This window comes from Lycorma delicatula, chromosome 8 (genome assembly GCF_047948215.1).
Source record: "Lycorma delicatula isolate Av1 chromosome 8, ASM4794821v1, whole genome shotgun sequence".
NCBI classification, from domain to species: domain Eukaryota; kingdom Metazoa; phylum Arthropoda; class Insecta; order Hemiptera; family Fulgoridae; genus Lycorma; species Lycorma delicatula.
This window is the reverse complement of record NC_134462.1, coordinates 123,533,746-123,543,350: the sequence shown is the minus strand read 5'-3', so window position 1 is coordinate 123,543,350 and position 9,605 is coordinate 123,533,746. Positions and strand designations below refer to the sequence as shown.

The following is a 9,605-nucleotide window of genomic DNA, read 5'->3' as shown; positions in this document are numbered from 1 at the left end:
GGACACAAAATAGACGGTGTAATAGACCGTGCTTATACCGTTCACGCAATCAGGTTAGCTCCAACAGCTATTAGGAACTAGGTCGCTTTAACTATTTCAAGGTACAGTAGTCCTTCGAGGCACGGACATTCGGTCTCATGCTTTAGGACGACGGAATGAGGTGGTGCCGGAGAGAAATGTCAGTAAATTCAATCCTCACGGTGAGAACGGAGACCCCGAACATTCCAATCAATAATATTTGTACCAATAAAAATACTCTTTTCTTGTTACACACAAAATTCTGCATGCAGATTATTTGTCAAATACTACCCGGTCTTTCTTTTTGATATTGATTACTTTTAGGAAATGCTTAGCTTCTTTGAGTGCTTCATCTGCCACCGCATAATCGAATAGATCTCGAGATGGTGGTTGGGGAGCCTGGAAAGCCGAATATACCTTACCAGGCTTCGAATTTTTAATAGATCCATTCTTAGGGATCTTGGTAGTTCGCTGCGTTGTTGGTGGAAATTCTATTTGTTGGTGTACTAACTGAAGTAGTTTTTGGTAAACCACTGTCAGTCTCTCCAGTAAAAAAAATACCCTTCTTTTTGACTGAAGTCCTAGTTTGCTCGGAAATAGTGGCTGTTAGCGAAGTAGCCTGATCGGATAACATCTGAACAAGCTGTTTTAACTTCTACGGATCCTCACTGTTGACTCGCATTTCTAGGGGCTTACCTTGATCTAATGGTGGCAAAAGAGACGTCTGGTTGAACCAGACCTTCCGGATAAGGTCTTTATATTCCCTTCGGACGACCGGATAAGAGAGTTTCTGCACGGTACAAATTTTGAGAATTTTCTTCTCAAAATGATTCTCATATGATCATATTCTCATATTTTCTTCTTCTCATATGATTTTGTTAAAAGTGATGGGCCAATAGGTTGTTTAATTTCACTTTTGAAGCTCGGAGGCACGCTGGGATTTGTACTTGCGATCTTTGACTTAGCGATCGTTATTGCTTGAAGTTTGGGCCAGTGATGATAGAAGGTTGAACTGCTAACAAACGAGGTCACAATTGTGTTAATTGCATAAAAAAACCATGTTTAAGAAATAAATCATTGGTATTATTTATGTAAGGTATAAATTCAAAATTAGCATATGAAACTGTTACTTATGTATTAAATCCCATCAGTCTCATGTCACAAGAGAGGCCAATCCTGAATAAAAACAAACAAAACGGTATCCAATTTAGTAGCAAAATTAAATTTAATAAAAGTGCCTATAAATATTGAAAGATAACTTAATAAGATTGTCTACTGTATATACTTATTTTATAAAAATATAATATTAAATTTATCTAAAAAGAAAAAAAGTAAACACGCCATTTATATAATCACAAAGTTAAATGGAGGTAGAAGAAATTAAATATATTATATAATTAATTTCCGCCTTTAAAAATTTCTTTTCAGTTCCTGCCAATGCTCTCTTTAGTTTTATATTACTAAAACCTCCTACCCTTCTTTATTGCAGCATAATATAACTTACAGGATTCTTTCACCACAATTCCACGGTGAAAAGAATCTCTGTTCTCTTTCTATACCGCTTTTCCAGCTTAACTCTATTTCTTTTTAACACACTCATATTGTGAGGTAATATTATCCTCTATTATAGACATAACAGAATCCAGGTAACAGTGATCTCCCATCTTTAATTAAGTTACGGCTTCTCGTTTTTTAAAATACCTTTATAAAAATGATAATCTGTAAATAATGAAAGGAAACCGAAAAAAAATAATTTTAATACAAAACAATATATATAAGAAGAAAAAAAAATCAAGAAATTTTCTATAAAGAAAAATATATTAATAAATAAAAATCTTTTCAATTATTAAATAACTTTGTAATGAAAAAATAAAAATATATTTATAATGTAATGAATTTAGATTCTTTTTCTTTTTTTTTTTACGTAAAATTTAAAAAAATAGCTGTCAAAAGGATTAAATTATTGTTATTATTATTACTACTTATTACTATTAATATTATACCTCTCTACCAAAATCAATAATGAAATGATTGTGTCTACTTTTCATCCAGAAGATTTTAAGTTTAAAACCTTATCCTGCATCTTCACGCATAACAACAATCATTTCTCATGCTCAAAAAAATCAGGGTGGACATGGAGTTGTAACTGAAAATCAGCAGCACCTGAAAAAAAATTATTATTATCATATATTGAAGAATCTTATTTTTCTATAAATAAAAATTTTATTTTATAAGTTGTAGAGAAATATATAAAGCGTTATTTCAGATTACACAGCAATCTTTCGGGAAATGATTATACGGTCAAAAAAAAGAAAAAAATCTTATATAAACATAGGTCAGAACTCGTTATCGTATTTACGTTCCTGAAACATATAGCCCTGTTTTCTGCTTCCTCTGTGAAATTAAACCGTTCTAAAATTCTTGCGTATATATATAGAAGAGTAAATTGGGTGTTTCCTTATGTTTTTTTACCTAAAACATTGAATAAAGGTAGTTCCAGACCACTATCTCACTTAGGTTTTAAAAAAAATGAGATAAAACACGAAAACGCTTTGTCGAAACAAACTTTTTTAAGTTTGGAATAAAATATCTTTGTTAATTTATCAATAAACAAATAAAAATTTCTAGTTAACATTGTACAGAATTTAATTCTGAGAAAATTGATGTAAATAACTTCTATTAAAATCAAACAAATATTGAGAAGTTTAATTAGAAACTAAACACACAAACTATCTCGGAAAAGTGCTACGATTTTAAATAGAACAATTTACATACAAATGTTAAAATTACAAAAACAGATTTCAAAGACATCCTTCTAAAATATATTAAAACTGTTTATTTTTTTCATATGTTGGCAATAACGGCTTATCATCAATTAAGTCTCGTGTCTAGCATTTGAATATTTATTTGCTCAGTGTTTGTATTGCTATTGTTCGGTCAGCCATTCTACAACGGGTGATACCACAAATTTGTTTTCATTTGGAGAATTGACGGACATGTTAATTTATGGTAAAGTAAATAATAATAGGTCGGCTGTTGTGCGTGAAACCCGGGAAAATTATCCAGGTCAAAGAGTACCGGATCGTAAAAAAATTGAGGCTTCGGAGAGGCGAGCTCGAGAAACAGGTATGCTTAAACCACAACGATTCGATGACGGTCGTGAAAGTTTTGTGAGAAATACCAACGCTAAAGAAGTAATATTGAATGCGGTATCATTATCTACCACCTCAAGCGCCAGAAGGTTGTCTTCGCTTTCATGTTTCGCAATCAAGAGTGTGGCGAACGTTACGGGAGCAACAATTACATCCATTCCATACAAAACACACATACAAGAGTTATTACCACCTAATATTGATAAACGGATGAAATTCTGACGACGGTTAATTAAAAAATGTGAACGTCATCCCGATTTCCAAAGTAATATTAGAATTACTGATGACGTCTGGTTTACAAGAAATGGTATTGTAAATTACCGAAACATTCACATTTGGGCAGAAGAATGAGACTACTACAAATCATTTCGAACGCACTTTTTCATTTAATGTGTGGTACGGTCTTCATGGTGATCATCTCACAAACCCTTTTTTCTTACCGCCAAAGCTCAATGGACAGCGGTACTTGCGTTTTTTGCAAACAAATCTGATGGAACTCTTGGAATATCTTCCAAGAGATATTCCAAGGAGATGAACTCTTGGAAGATATTCCAAGAGTTCCATCATAATAGAATTCCATATGTTAAATAGATACAGCACAGATGTAGTTTTTCAATGATGGCGCACCTGCTCAGTACTGTTGCGATGTGATGACATTTAAATGACATACTTAGTAAGTAATGGATTGGTCGAAACGGAGCAGTAAAATGACCACCTTGATACTCCGATCTGAAACCAGCGGACCTTTTCCTTTGAGGTTGGATGAAGTCGTTAGTCTATTTCGCTCATATTGGCAGACAGAAGAATTGAAACTTCGTATAACAGAAGCTGGAGGCTACTATTAGGAATAATAATGATGATTTTTTTTACTTCCCCGGCTAGCATGAATTCGCCGAGCTGAACTATGCGTTGAACAGTATGCGGCCACAATGATCAACTGCTTTGAAGTAATATTTGCAGCTTTCTTAAATAACCATTTTGAAATTAATCGTTTTCAGTAAAAAACCAAAAAGTTTATTATTTTTATTTTTTTTAATATAATTTTAAATATATCTTTATTCATTTTTTTGTCACTGATAAGTTTTCTATTTGTTTTCATTTACATTATGTTGTTCAAACATTGATGAAAATTGTTCTGTTTAAAATCGAATCACTTTTTTCGATAAAGTTTGTGTTTTTTTTCTAATTAAAATTCGACTTCTTTAATTTTTTTAAAAAATGTAATAAATATTATTTACATCAATTTTCTTAGAATTAATTTTACTACAAAGTTAGCTACAAATTTTTATTTATTTATTAGTACATTAATAAGGTTCTTTTATTTCAAACCTGAAAAAGTATATTTTCCGAGAAACCTTTTTCGTGTTAGACCTCTTTTTTCTTAAAATCCAAGTGAGATAGAGGTCTGGCACCGCTTTTATTCTATTTCTTAGATAAAACACCATAAGGAAACACCAAATTTACCCCTCGATTTTTTCTGAAAGAATTTTACTGAGGTTTAATTTTACAAAGGGAACAGAGAGCAGGGCTAACTGTTTCGCTAGTCGAAATCCTCTAACCTACGGTTTTCTGGTCTATGTTTATAAGAACGTTTTTCATATTTTTGCTATAGATACATCTCCCGAGAAACTGCCGTGCAATTGAAAATCATCCTGCGCGCGCGCGTGTATATATATATATATATATATATATATATATATATATATATAAGTTCATGTAAACATTAGTTCGAAAACGCTAAGTTAGCGAGTAACGGCTAGTGAAAGATTTCAACCCGATTTCTGCTTCTCCGCTGAAATGAAGCTTCTCCGCTGAAATGAAGCCCTACTGAAATTCTGGAAAGGTAAATTAAGGAACGAATTTAGTGATTTCTTATGGATTTTGTCCTGAAAAATTTTTAAAAATGGGTCCCAGAACAATATCACCATTATTTTTAGGAAATGGTGTGTTAAAAAAATATTCAGCAGCCTAAAAACACTGTTTTTAAGTTTTGGCGTAAAATAACTGTTAAATTGACAATTCTAAATTTTATTTATTTTATTCAATTTACCTTATACCATTTTGTTCAGAATTAGATTCGATACAAGTTTCGTTTAAAGGTTTTACGTTTATTACACACTTAACAAAGTTATTGTACCTCAAACATAAAAAAAGAGGGTTCTTTGCCCCAATATATTGGTTTTCACCCCACATTTATCAGAACGTACGGCAGATATGGTTCTGGAAACCTATTTTATTCGATTTTCAGCTCAAAAACCATAAGAAATCACTAATTGTGCTCCTTAATTAAGCTGAAATCCGAGAAAAATCTTTCACTAGCCGTAACTCGCAAACGAAGCATTTTAGGAAATATATTTATATGAAATTTTTCCATTATTTTCATGAGCAGAATAGGTTATGAAAGTCCCGCCCGGGAGAACTTCGTGGTTCTGGGACTTTCCCGGTTTATATATATATATTGTTTATAAAAACCGTTTCAAGAATTCAGGGGATGGTCCCCTACATTGAAATAGGAAAAACAACTTTTCATCAACATATGTTCGGAAACGCTTACTTTACCGGCTACCCGTCATTTTGCATTTTTAATATAAAATTTTTTTTCAGGGATGATTAATCGTATCGAGCTGAAATTTCCTATACCTAGAAATTTACTTATATAAAAATAATGAACCTGATCTATCATTTTTAAAATGGCGGTCAGGTAAACTTTTTAATCATTAATATCTTTGCAACCACTGGTTTATTTAACCAGCATATAAAATAGAATGTTTGTCTGTTTGTCCCGAATGCGTTCCTATACCATTCATCCGATTGTGATGAAACTTTGGTGAGGTGTGTGCACGCCCGCGAAGGTTTCTGAATTAGTTTGGACCCGCTAGGTGGCACTGGGGTCGAGATATTTAAAAAAAATGTCTTTATGATCCTATTTGACTCATATTCGGAATATACAGTAGTTACGTGAAAAGAAATATTTTTGCAAAAAATGGACCCGCTAGGTGGCGCTGGGGTCGAGATATTTTGAAAATTTTTATTTACGGTCCGATTGGGCTCATATTCAGTATACGAACAGATGAAGCTAGTTTTAAATAAATTCTTTTACGCTACATCATCAGTTAAAATTATTAAAGTTAAAAATTTTGAAATCGTTCTATTGTATAATTCACCTGATTACTCTTGTGTTAAAGAAGTAATACTATATTTTTAACACGGAATTAATTTATATATATAAATATAAAAAACTACTAAACATATCATTCTGTTTTCATATAAATGATATAACTAAAATAAAATCTTTTTAGTATTATAAAAATTAACAAAAATTCGAATTAAGAATTATAGAAAAAAATAAGCCTCAATACATACTTGTATTTTCAACAATATAAATAATTTCACATAACAAAAAAATGATAGAATGCAGCATCTAAAACTAATAAATAACATACAAAAATATTTAGATACACTCTCTGAAGAAAATACATATATAATAACAAAGGAATTTATAGTGTAAAATAAAAAAATTTTAATAATTTTTATAAATAAATCTTTTAATTTTATAAAAAGTTATCAATCTGCATTACAAGGCTTCGGAAAATAATAAATCAGATTTAAATTAACACCTATAAACACTTAATAAAAAAACATTGTATATGATACAAGTGAAAACATCTAAGGTAGTGTTAACACAAACAAAACAAATGAATAATTTTAAATAATCTCTTATATTAAAACATAAAATGTATAAAAAACTACGTAGTTACTGAAATAATCAATTTTCATAAAAATATATTATTCATGCTAAATTTCTGAACCGTTATGAAAATAATGAAACATAACTGTATATCTATATAATACGTCTATAATTATTTTTTTTTTACTATTAGCCACTAATAAACACAAACAGCATGCAGGAATCCACTGCATCCATTGCTGTTCAACCTACCGAAAACAGTACTGCTTCATTAAAATATATCTGTTCACTTACATTTTATACTCCCCAAAATAATTTAGGTATTGAAGAACAGTATATTAAGGAAATCCAAATTTCCACCGCCTTATCCAGGATCAAGAAAGTAACTTACATTTATCGACACAACATGATTATGTAACCTAGTTATAGCGGTAGTACATACTAATACTATTAATATATAAATATATACGAGGTGCGACAATAAAGTAATGAGACTGATTTTTCTTTGCAAGATGTGGCAACCCTACAGCTCGCGTAGGCACATCTTTGACCTTGGTCTATAAGCTACTTCTAGTCCAAGCGGCACATTGATGCAACTGCTCAGTCGTAGTTGTGCTGTAATAAGTGAACACGTGTTTGCGTCTCTCGTCACAGAAATGAAACCGCAAAATATTGCGCGACGGTATGCCATTTCTTTTTGCGTTAAATCGGGTGAAAATGCGACGACAACTTACGGTAAGCTTCAGAAGGCTTTTGGAGAGGAAGTTATGTCAAGAGCTCAAGTTTTTCGGTAGCATAAAATTTTTAGTGAAGGCAGAACGAATGTTGAAGATGAAGACCGCAGTGGACGACCATCAACCTCACGGAGAGATGTCAACTTGACCAGGGTGCGTGAGATCGTACGATCTGATCGATTATCCGTGAAAATGATTGCAGAGAACTCAACATCAATCGAGAAACGGTTCGTCTAATATTAACTGAAGATCTTGGTACGAGAAAGATTTGTGCAAAAAAAGTCCCCAAAAATCTCACACAACAACAGCGAGAAACACGGAAAAATGTGGCAGCCGATCTTTTAGAGCAAACGGATATCAATCCAGATTTGTTGAGCCGTGTTATCACTGGTGATGAAGGTTGGTTTTTTCAATACGATCCAGAGACAAAACGCCAAAGTTCGCAATGGTGCTCGAAGGGATCACCCAGACCAAAAAAAGCTCGCATGTCAAAGTCAAAAGTGAATGCATGCTTGTGTGCTTCTTCGATTCCAACGGAATTGTTCATAAAGAGTGGGTGCCTCCTGGACAAACAGTTAACCGATATTTCTACAAAGAAATTTTAGAAAGACTTCGTAAACGAGTTCTTCGTGTCCGTGCCAAGATTGCTGATAATTGGATTCTGCATCACGATAATGCGCCATCCCATACTGCTCTGTCAGTACAGCAATTTTTAACCTCAAAACAAATTTCAGTACTACCACAGCCACCTTATTCACCAGATATCGCTCCGTGAGACTTTTTTGTATTTCCAAAAGTCAAAATGGCGGTCAAGGGACACCATTTTCAAACAACACAAGATGTCCAAAAAGCTGTAACGAGGGTCTTGGAGGATATTACAGAAGATGAGTTCCAGAAATGTTACCATCAATGACAGGAGCGCTGGAATAAGTGTGTGCAATCAGAGGGGAACTACTTTGAAGGAGACAACACTAAACCTGACTATAAACATTTTTTTTCACATCAGTCTCATTACTTTATTGTCGCACCTCGTATGTATATATATATATATATATATATATATATATATATATATATATATATTAAAACTATACCTATTAACATATTGTACAAAATATAACAAAAAAAATGCATCGATTAAATTTGTAAAATCAACATTGACTTATTACCTGTTGAATTATTTATTCATTTTATATAATTTTATAACACAGTTATGTTAATCTATAATACACATGCAGTGCATATACCAAACATAAGTAATTAGAAATTCTATTCCCATAAGGTACACATACAGTATTACATTTAACTTGATGAAGGCAGAGGAAAGAACAGCTATATTAATAAGCGTTCACAAATAAGACATAATATATACTTCTAAACTACATTCCACCTTTCTTAACTTGTACTCTTTAACTTAAGCCTTTTCACAAAAGAATGAAACATTAAAATAATATATATATATATATGAGTCAATATGTCACCAGAGTTTGTAAACAATTGTGGCACACATACACACACACACACACACGAACATGAATGTGTCGTATGCACACGCACGCGCGCTCACACAGCAACATGTATTTGAGTTGAAATACTTGCTGCCATTAGAGAATAGAGTTAGCATATACTCATTGTCAGCCCAGTTATAAATGTGTTGAATTGAATAGACTTACAAATTAAACACACAATTTATTGCACCTACAGAAAATTCTATTTATACTTGCCTGATCTTATAAATTACCGACATTAATTAACATAGAGTGAATGAAACTTTTGAATGAACGAATTAATGATTAATGCAATCAGCTACTAAGAACATTTTATTGAATATAGACATTTGCATATGTGAATGCATACAAATACATATATACTTTACGACATAAATAAAACAATATTTAAATTTTATTAAAATAAGCCATCAAATACAGCATATTGAAATAAGATATATTTTACTTTAATCTTTAAATACTTCAATTATGACTGAGAATGCAGGATCCCACAAAATTACTTTCA

At 32.0% G+C, this 9,605-nt stretch overlaps 1 long non-coding RNA gene across 1 annotated transcript in view; it reads right to left on the bottom strand.

Annotated features, from left to right (window-relative positions):
* Positions 1–1,065: 1,065 nt before the first annotated feature.
* Positions 1,066–9,605, bottom strand: part of LOC142328879 (uncharacterized) — a 37,368-nt gene continuing 28,828 nt past the window's right edge. Inside the window, exons 2-3 of the long non-coding RNA XR_012757375.1 lie at positions 2,022–2,181; positions 1,066–1,194 (exon numbers count right to left, since the gene is read on the bottom strand). This is a non-coding gene — a long non-coding RNA (uncharacterized LOC142328879). The remainder of the gene's footprint in view (positions 1,195–2,021; positions 2,182–9,605) is intronic.